At 49.4% G+C, this 10,490-nt stretch overlaps 1 protein-coding gene and 1 non-coding gene across 3 annotated transcripts in view; one reads left to right on the forward strand and one right to left on the reverse strand.

Moving 5' to 3' along the window:
• Positions 1–2,282, reverse strand: part of Eef2k (eukaryotic elongation factor 2 kinase) — a 62,369-nt gene extending 60,087 nt beyond the window's left edge. Inside the window, exon 1 of one of the 2 annotated variants that reach the window (XM_059267650.1) lies at positions 2,043–2,282. The gene's annotated coding sequence lies outside the window, so the exon portion shown is untranslated. The remainder of the gene's footprint in view (positions 1–2,042) is intronic. The other variant, XM_059267635.1, reaches the window with a different exon arrangement.
• An 8,020-nt stretch (positions 2,283–10,302) lies between these two features.
• Trnal-uag (transfer RNA leucine (anticodon UAG)) lies at positions 10,303–10,384 on the forward strand. The gene has a single exon. It is a non-coding gene; the product is annotated as a tRNA-Leu (tRNA).
• The last annotated feature ends 106 nt before the right edge of the window (positions 10,385–10,490 follow it).

Here is a 10,490-nt window from a genome sequence, read left to right on the forward strand (position 1 = left end):
AGTGCCTTCCCTGTAATCACACAGCCAACAAGGCTGGGAAGTTGGGTTTGAAGCCGATGCTGGCCCAATTCAGGGACTGTTAATGTCATCTTCCTCAACCAGGAAACCCAGCAGCGGCTAGCAGCCACCCCTGGGAATTTCTTAGACATGCAAATTGGGAACCTCACTCCAGACCTACTAAATGAAACTCCAGTGTGGTCCAGCAATCAGAGGCAGGCAAGCTGCGCAGAGGGGTCGAGGATGTGCCCAAAAGTTGGAACCCAAACCCACACTCACCTCTGGCTCTTCAGCCTGTGAAACGCTTCTCCGAGCTTTACCACCATACTGTGCTAACAACACACCCTTTCCTTCCTCTGAAGCCGTGTAGTCTATACCCATAGGCCCTGGCTTCGAGAGTTTAGTCAAATACTCTGTGTGTGTGTGTGTGTGTGTGTGTGTGTGTGTGTGTGTGTGTACTGGTGACTGTGGAAGCCAGAAGAGAGCACTGGGCCCCCTGGAGATGGCGCCACAGGCACGGGTGCGCCACCAGATATGTGGTGAGGGCAACCTAGTCCTCATGATCTAGCAGCTCTTTCCCGCTTCAGTTCAGGGGCAAGTGCTGGCGACCAGAGCCAGCCACGCTCCCCTCCCCCACACAGGCCCTCATCCAACAAGCTTTAGGGCTCAAACCCGCGGTCATCCCAGGTGTAGACCCTGTGGTAACCTGGGATCATCTGGGTTCAACTGCAGCAACAGGATACCTCATCTCCTCCACCTGAAGCTTTCTTCCTTTTTCCTCCCCCGCCCCCCATCAGTCTGCCCAGCTGTTAGGACTTGGTTTCTCCGCCCCATCCTGACGTTCTCCTTCACAATAGGAATTAGAGCAGAAAAAGAGCCTGAACCTCGATCCTGCTCTGCACCCCCAGGTTCCTCCAGGCAGTTCCCAGGTGGGGGAATTAACAGCTGCTAGCCCGGTGGAAGTCAAGACCTCTAGGCTCGAGTCTGACCAGGGCAAGATGAGGGAGAGGTTTGAAAATATCCTGTGTGTGGAACAGCGAGGTAGGGCCACTCAGGAAAGGCACAGCTAAGGCGCTCAGACCCTCCAAAGAACCGAGTGGGACCCCACTCTTTGGAACAACGACTCCCAGGGGAAGTGGAAGCCCTCTCCCCCTTTCCAGCTCCCACCTGCCTTCCTCTCCCAGGAACTCTTGCAGAGAAAAGAGAACAACAGTGTCTAAGGTCGACGTCTGAGCACGGCCTGGGCCCTCTGCTTTCTCCATATAGCTCAAACACCCCTTCCTCAAGGAAAGTCTTCCCAAAACTTCACTCTTAATCCCCTACACATCCCTAGTCTACATTCCCTACTTCTGGGGGAGTCTAGAGACTTCTCTGGAGCTCGGTTTTCTCCTCTATAAAATCAGCTTTCTTAGTTCTGTGGCCCCAAGACAGGGAGCGCTCCATCACAGAGGAACCAGAAATACGCCCCCAGGGAACAGCATCCCCAAGTCAGACCTCACTGCTCCCCAACACACGCGATCGGTCTCACTCAGGGCGCAGCTGGGCAGGTTTCCCGCAACCTCCCTAGCTAACACTAGCTCTTGGCCAGGGCTTACCCCGGAGGTCCCCGCCCCCCGCGCCACCAACTGCATATTAATGCTCAGCCCTTTGGCGCACATGTCTCCAATGCCTGCCAACACCCCAACTCCCTCAACCAACAAGGGCGTATACTGCACAGACCTTGAGGTTCCAGGAATTGAGGACCGCACAGGCCTCTGGTGTAGGGACTGGGGAAGGGGAATGCGGCTTGGGTCTTGCAAGGGACAGGTAGGCTCGCCCGGACATAGAGAAGACCAGGGTGGAGGCCTTCAGGCGCTGCCTGGTGCAGCCAGAACGGCGCCCAACGCTTGCCATAGTCTTTCATCCCTTACTTTACAGGCGCAAATACGGCGCCCCGGGGGAGCTTGGCAACCGGAGAAGTACCCCAATCGCCTTTCGGGGCGCCGCTGCAGCCGGGGCGCGCAGGCCCGGCTCCCCATCCAGCCCCGCACGGCAGCGTCACCTACCTCCCGCAGGGGGACAGAGGCGGCAGCCGCTGCCCACGGTCGCAAGGATCCCGAGTAGCTTGCAGAAGCTCGCAGCCGGGCGCTCCAGGGTGCAGGGCGGTGGATGATCCCGGGGCACGAGCTCAGGCAATTTAGAGCCAGGCTCCGGAAGCCGCGGTGGGACGCGTGGAGACGTCCGAGCTCAGGAGCGGAGGGCGAGCTGGAGCTGGGGATGCGGCTGCAGCTGGGACTGGAACTGGGGTTGGAGCCGCTGCTAGGACCCGGGCAGGGGCGGGACTGACGCACGGGGCGCACGCCTCGGTTCACGTGACCGCCTCCGGGTGGCCGTCACCTCCCCGCCGCTGCCACTTGTCTCCAGGCTCCCCCGCCTGTTGAACACTTCCTGAGAGTCTGGGTCTAAAGCCGGTTACTCCGCTGTGAGTCTCTGGTCTTTGAGACCCAGGACCAGGCTCCGTGGCAAAATGTGCCGAGCATAACCTAAAAGACTTTATCAGAAAAATCTTTGGATTTTCTGACTTCTGCTTTGAAGAAACTTAAGACACTTCACAAGGAGTGGAGTGTAGGAGGGGGAGAAACAAAAATTTTGTTGAAAAATGCCATGATGAATCCAAATTTGTGGTAAGCTAATTTTTTTTAAGGTTTAGACACTCCTGACAAATTGCAAGTACTTGTGTAATTTTTAATTAAATCTTCATCAGGCCTTCCTGGACTCTCTGGAGATAAAAAAAAGTTACAGTATTCTTAACTCTGAGCCTAGGACGTGGCACATGTTAGGTGCTTAATCTGTGGGAATTTGCGCATGGTGGTGGACCCGTGCAGTCCCCAAAGGATGGCAAATACAGGCCAGCCTGGGCTACGTAGTGAAGCCTGTTTGAAATGAGCGTAGTGAATGGAAGGAAAGTAGTACGGGAAGATGTGACGACTGGAAACCAGTGGCGACAGCCGTGGACACTTTGATGTCATATCTTTCTGCATACTTTAGAAGTAAAAATCTAAACAGCTGTACTTTTTGAGCTGTTTGTCCCTCCAGCCAAATGTCAGCTCTAAAGACAGGCAGGCGTCACTAGCCCTGTCGTACAGACCATGGGACTGAGGCTTATGAAGGTGTCTTGTACAGGAACACAGCCAGGAAAGGTGGTGAACTATACGATCTTAATAAAAACCACTGGCAATAGACCCTGACCCTGGAGCACCATAACATCTCTTCTACCACAGGCTTATGTGATCTGGGCCTTCAGATTAAAGACTTAAAGACCTGAATCATCTTGGGGTTCTGCCAGCCAAAACACCAGGTGTATCCTCTCCACTTTGCACCCTCAGAACCTCGAGTCAAAATACACCTTTTAAAAATTATTTTGCCAAGCGGTGGTGGCGCACACCTTTAATCCCAGTACTCAGGAGGCAGAGGCGGGTAGATCTCTGAGTTCGAGGCCAGCCTGGTCTGCAGTGTGAGTTCCAGGACAGCAAGAGCTACATAGAGAAACCCTGACTCGAAAAAACCAAAAACCAAACCAAAACATCAAATTACTTGTGTATGAATGTTTTGTCTGAGTGTCTGTCGTCTGAGAATATCTAATCCTCAGGAATTGGAGTTACACAGAGCCGTGAGCCAGAGTTACAGACAGCTGTGAGCTGCGTGCAGTGTGGATGCTGGGAATCAAATCCAGGTCCTCTGGAAGAGCAGTCAATGCTTTTACCCCTAAGCTGTCTCTCCAGTCCCCCACTCCCCACCCCAACACACCACATATTTTGTTTAAGACACACTGACCTCTACCTCCCAGTAAGCTTCCTGCCTCTGTGTACTAAGCTGCCATCCTGATAAACCTGCTGTCTTGAAAATCACCCAGTCTGTGCTGTTTAGGTTTGTCCGTTTGCCCCAAACATGCTTCACCTGTAAAGAGGAAACTTCAACTGAGAAAATACCTTCAACAGATGGCCTGTGGATCATTTTCTTAATGATTGATTTGGAAGAGCCCAGTTTACGGTGGGCATGCTACCCTGGGCAGGTGGTCCTGGGTGCTATAAGAAAGCAGGCTGAGCAAGCCTAGCAGAGCTAGCCAGTAAGCCGCATTCCTCTGTGGCTTCTGCTTCAGTTCCTGCCCGCAGGTTCCTGCCCTGACTTCCCTTCATGATGGACTGTATGCTGTAAGCTGAAATAAATCCTTTCCTCCCCAGGTTGGTTTTGGTCATGGTGTTTCGTCACAGCAACAAAAACCCAGCTAGGAAAGGTACTGTGGCATTGTAACTGGTAACGGAAAGGGACCTCACACACAGGCAGTAATACCCCTTAAATTCTCATCGCAACCTTATTGTACCCCACTTTGTTCGTAGAACACTGGGGCTATGGATGTGACTTTTCCAGGCTTACACAGTAACGACAGAGGCAAGGTTTGGCCCAGATCTGGATATATTCTGACCCTTCTGTCCTGTAAGCCTTGGCTCTGTGGTGATTGAGAGCAGTAAATCCTGTTCTCTCAGGGGAGGTCAGCCCTTCAGACCTGAACACTGCTGTCAGCATGAATATTCCCTGCAAAAAGGTGGACTTTGTTTTTTCTTTCTTTCTCTCTTTCATTTCTTTTTCTTCCTTTTCTTTTTTTCTTTTGAGGCAGGGTCTCTCTCATAGCTCTGACTGTTCTGGAACTCACTGTGTAGACCAGACTGGCCTCTGCCTCCTGAGTGCTGAGACTAAAGACATGTCCCACAACATCGGGCAAGTTTGACTTTCTTGATTAAGACCCCATGTTGCCACATGAACTCAGAGAGGCAAATGCTTCTGCCTGGAGCTGCCCAACATGACAGCTCACAGGACTTTTGCCTTGGTCTGGCCTGCCCTTCTGGGAAGATCAGCCCCTGAGAACAGCCACTACTCCCAGCTGGATTTACATTTTTGATTCCCACTTCCTAAATAGATAATGGTGTTGAGCATGTTTCCAGGTATTCCTTAGATATTTGTATGTTACTATAGAGCCTAGCAACCCCTCTCTGTTCTATGCCTAAGGGTAAAGGGAATATGCACCACACCAAAGGAACTGGGGGGTCCACAGATGGCTCAGGAGGTAAAGGCATTCATTTGCCAAGCCTGATAAATAAGCCTGAGTCAATTCTGGGACTCACGTGGTGGGAGATGACTAATTTCTGCAAGATGGCCTCAACACACACACAGTGGTATGTATATACCTACACATACATGCACACACGCAAAATAAATTACTGTAATTAAAAAATTAGAATATATGCCCACATTAAAAACAAATAATGTATGGAGCTGAATGTGACGGACATGCCTGTATTTCCAGAACTCAAGAAGCTGGGGGGGGGGGGGGACTGAGATGGCTTAGCCATTAAGAACACTGGCTGCTCCTCCACAGGATCCAGGTTCAGTTTCCCAGCACCCACCTGGTGGCTAACAACTGTCCCTGCAGTCCTAGAGGATCAGACATCCTCTGCTGGCACCAGGCAGCATGGTGGTACTCAGACATACATGCAGACACACCACATAAAAAGTAAAAAATATATTTAAAAACAAAAGTTTAAAAATGGTGTCTCACTATGTAGAAAATGCCTAAATACATACAAATAAATAATAAGTAAAAAGTCTGAAGCATGAGGATTGCTAGTTCAAGACCAGCCTGGGCTACATGGCTACATAGTAAGACACAGTTTTTAAACCTTTTTTTTTTTTTAAGATAATTTATGTGTCTTGACCATATGCACCACGGGCATGCCCGTTGCCTGTGGAGGTCAGGAGACAGTGTTGGGTCTCCTGGACCTGGAGTTTTTGATAGATGCAAACTACCACGTGGGTGCTGGGAACTGAACCTGGGTCCTCTGCAAGAGCTACGAGTGTTCTTCACAAGAGCCAAGCCAGCTCTCCAGCCCTGAGACAGTTTTTATAAAAAGACTTGCAGAGTCCAGGAAATGACTCCTCTCCTGTTTTAGGGTGTTCTCGGGGTGGGGCTTTGAGCTCTATTTGCCTGTATATTTGAATAGGAATAGATCTGGAAGAATCCAGGCCAGTTTTTTTGGTGTTTGGGTTTTTTTTTTTGTTTGTTTTTTGTTTTTTGTTTTTTTTTTTTTTTTTTGGTGGTGGTGGTGGTGAGCCTCATGGTAAAAGAAGGCTTTCTCTTTTATTCTTTTAACTTTACACATAGGATTGGGCATTTTAAAAACTTAGGAGTTGCCGGGCGGTGGTGGCACACGCCTTTAATCCCAGCACTTGGGAGGCAGAGGCAGGCAGATCTCTGTGAGTTCGAGGCCAGCCTGGGCTACCAAGTGAGTTCCAGGAAAGGCGCAAAGCTACACGGAGAAACCCTGTCTCGAAAAAACCAAAAAAAAAAAAAAAAAAACCAAAAAAACAAAACAACAACAAAAAAAAAACCCAAAAAACTTAGGAGTTGCAGTACAATTCAAGCTTAGAAACCAGCTTCCTTTATATGAAAAAGGAGGCAGAGATTGAGGTAGGGAAATAAACAGTGACTTTATCTTATCTGTGCTTTTCTTTCTTTGCTCCAGTTTTGCTAAGGAACACTTATTACTTTTACATCAGTTATTTTTCAATGTCACTTAGAAACAGAAACTCCCGCAAAACTAAACAGAGCCTGGTTGCCCCGGCTTCTGTGGCCTCCCCACCCTTCCCTGGCTGTGGCTGGCTTTGCATTTGATCTGCCCTTGCTGTTCCATCCAAGGCGTAAATCACCAGAGAAGCATGGTCAGCAGGCATGGGGGAGGCCAGCTGGGAGCCGAGGATGCTGGAGAGAGCCTGGGTAGGAGCAAATGGAAGTCTTCGCCTCTCTGGGGTTGGAATTGGAGGCAAGCAGATCCTGAACACCCTGAGAAGCAGCTGTGCCTCCCCAAAGCCTGCTTCTGTCAGGTCAGGCCTAGCAGGTACAGAATAAACTCTGACTTGAGCTAGATTATGGCTCTCTCTCTCTCTCTCTCTCTCTCTCTCTCTCTCTCTCTCTCTCTGTGTGTGTGTGTGTGTGTGTGTGTGTGTGTGTGTGTGTAAATATGCTCTGAGTTCTTTTGGGAAGACAGCCTACATAAAGAGAACTCTGTGCCTTCCTGTGGCTGCAGAAGAGGGTGATGTTCCAGAAGGGCAGGCCAGGGCCTGGCCATGTCCAGACAGTAATTCTGTTAACACTTAGGATGGGCAGCTCTGAGCAGAAATATTTGCCTCTGTTTTTTGAGCTCAAAGGTCAATGGATTCAGATGGATTACCCTTCACTGAGAGTAAAAAACCAGGGCAGTGGTGTTGTAGCTTAGTGTAAATTGTGTGTTTAACCTGTAGGAGACCCTGGGTTTGATTCCCAGAACACACATACACACACACACACACACACACACACACCACACTTAAAAAAGCAACTCCCTCCCAAAAAAAAAAAACCCAAAATGAACAAACAAAAAACTCCAGGCATGGTGGTACATGCCTTTAATCCCAGCACTTAGGAGGCAAAGGCAGGTGGATCTCTTCAGGCTACACAGAGAAACCCTGTCTCAAAAAACCAAAAAAACAAAACAAACAAACAAACAAACAAACAAAACAAAAAAAACCCACCATTTTTTTCTCAGTCAATATTCTTTTGGTCAACACTGTCCTCAGTCCTGAAGATATGGCATTGGTCAACTAAAAACTATTGCTTGTTTCCCTGGAGTTGACATCCTACCAGTGTCCAATTTCTTCCTGGGATGAGAGGCCTGTAAGTAACCTTTTTGAGCATCGGGTAGAGAAGGTGTTCATAGACTCCCATAGAACTGTGGTGAGGATCCTGAGGTACAGTTGGCAGAGGGTTGCTCAGATCCCTGGGATGGGGATGCCTCTCAGTGCTTGGCATGTGTTGCCACATTTGATCTTTAAAAGTGTCTTCAGGGAGGCTAAAGAGATGACCCAGTGGTTAAGAGCACATACTGTCCTGGCAGAGTTCAGTTCCCAGGACCCCCATCCTGCAGCTCACAACTGCCTGTAACTCCAGCTCTAGGGGAATCCAATGCCTACTTCTGGACTCTGCAGACTCCTTCATTCACACACATAAACCTACACAGAGATACACAAACACATAATTAAAAACAATGAGGCTGCTGGTGGTGGCACACTCCTTTAATCCCAGCACTCAGGAGGCAGATCTCAGAGTCTGAGAGCCAGCTTGCTCTACAGACCAAGCTCCGGGAAAACTGGGGCCTCGTAGAAAAACCTAGTCTTAAACAAAAGAGCAAACAACAAGAACAACAAAAACAATGAAAAGAGCAAACAAAAAACTTCTTCAGGGTCTGAGGAGATGGCTCCGTCTTGTTTTACAAGGTTGAGGGCTGGAGTTCTGACCCCCTGCACGCTTGCAGAAACCCAGACATGAGGCAGGTGAGTGTAATCCTGGTGATGGGGGCAGGGAGGAATGGAGGATCTCTGGAGCTCACTGGCTAGTTTGGCCATGGTTCAGCCAGAGGCCCTGTCTCAACAGGAGAATGATGGAGGAAGACACCCAATGCGGAGCTCTGGTGCTCGCACACACAGATGACCGCGCTCGCACGGCTTCATTCTCTGAGAGGACCGGATGGATGTCTGACACACTGTGGGTCTATGAAATAGTGTGTGGAATCAGAAAAGCAAATCCTCACCGCAAATGCTGTCAGGTGGCTACAATTGCTGCTATCTGTAACAGCAAGTTTCCCTAGGCCACATAGCTCCTTAGTCTGGTTTCCAAGCCCGGGGGTTACTTTGCTGTATTAGTTTAACAAATCACTTCAAATTGAGCTGCTCACATCATTCTGGAAGACAACTCTTAAAATCAAGGCGTCAAACACCTCCTGTTCCTCTTTGGAGGTTCCAAGGGGAGAATCAGTTCTCAGGGGCTGGGGAGATGGCTCAGTAGGAGATAAAGGTGCTTGCTGCTAAGCATGACAACCTGAGGTCGGTCTCTGGAACCCACAAAGTGGAAGGAAACGGCAAATCCTCCAAGTCGTCCTTTGCTCTCTACATGAGCATTGTTGTGCACCCACCCCCAGTAAATAAATATACAAAGCTTAGGAAAGGTCACCCTTAGATGAGTCTTTGGCTCTCTGCTCCCTCATAGCTCCATTCCCTGGTCTCCTGTGGCTCCTCATCTCTTTTCAGGGCCTTTTGAATAATCTAGGCTAGTTTCCCCAACCTTTTTTTTTTTTTTTTTTTGAGACAAGGTCTCTAACAAGTCTTGTAGCCTCTAATTAGGGATGCCACCAAGGATGACCTTGAGCTCCTGATCCTTCTGCCCCCACCCACGTTGTGGGGATTACAGGTTTGTGAATCTACACACCTGAATCTGCTCTCTGCTCACAAAGTTCTGTAATTCAATCATAGCTGAACGTACAACACTGGGGATTTGGGTGTGAACACCCCTCTGTTGGTGGTGTGTGGTGTGGGAGGTGTTAGCATATCCACCCACCTTTCTTTATGGTAGTTTTGTTAGCTTCCCTAAACATTGCAAGGAAATGGACGACCCTATTTAAGTATAAAATTTGCAAAAAGTAAACTTGGAGGGTTTAAAACTGCTGAGAAAGAAGTATCAAACTTGGGGATATCAGAAGAGAAGAACAATTTAAACTACATTTTGTTTTAAAGATTTCAAACCGATCTTCAGAATTCTGACCGGCAGAAAACGAAGGTTTGCTAGGAGGTACGCTCTAGTTACTTCGTTTTCCTAAAACCAACTGAAATACTCGGCATCCAAGAGGGGCTTGAGAGATGGGAGAACGCTAGCCTGGCACAAATTGTCAGGTCTTTTCCTCGCTCTGTAAAATGTGATAATAAGAACGAAGGAGCCCACATCAACAAAAGATCCCGGACAAGGCTGGTGCTGGACACTCGCGGCCATGGGCCCTGAGGTTACAGACCGAAGTGGGAGTGCCTGAGGCCGCTGGCTGAGTTAGGTGCAAGCCCGGTTTCCCGGCGTCGGCCCCGCCCAGTCGAGCGGCGGGACGCGGCGGCGCAGCACTGCCCCCAGGTGTCCGCAGGCAGCATCACGTCCATGGAAAAAACGCAAAACTCCCACGCTGCGATCTAGTGTTCAGGGTTGACGCGCGGGGACTGTCCTTTCGTTTTTACTGGTATGTTCCTGCTTGTTGTCCCTGCCGGAAACCAGAGCGTCGGGAAACCGATGGCGGATGCCACTTCGTGCAGAAAGGTTGAGTTCACATTAGGCTCAGAAACACCCAGGGGCGGGACTTGCAAAGTACAACGCGCTGCGTCATCACACTGATATACTCTGAATGGCGCCGCTTACAAGCGGGAGGTAGCGTGGCCGAGTGGTCTAAGGCGCTGGATTTAGGCTCCAGTCATTTCGATGGCGTGGGTTCGAATCCCACCGCTGCCACATCCCTAGGTTTTATTTTCTCCACTTGTATGCTCTTGGCGCTGGTATCTCTATTTCGTTCCCTCTGAAACTCGTTTTAAAAGCATAAGATGAAGAAAAGAAAAAC

The sequence above is a fragment of the Peromyscus eremicus genome, chromosome 1 (genome assembly GCF_949786415.1).
Source record: "Peromyscus eremicus chromosome 1, PerEre_H2_v1, whole genome shotgun sequence".
NCBI lineage: Eukaryota > Metazoa > Chordata > Mammalia > Rodentia > Cricetidae > Peromyscus > Peromyscus eremicus.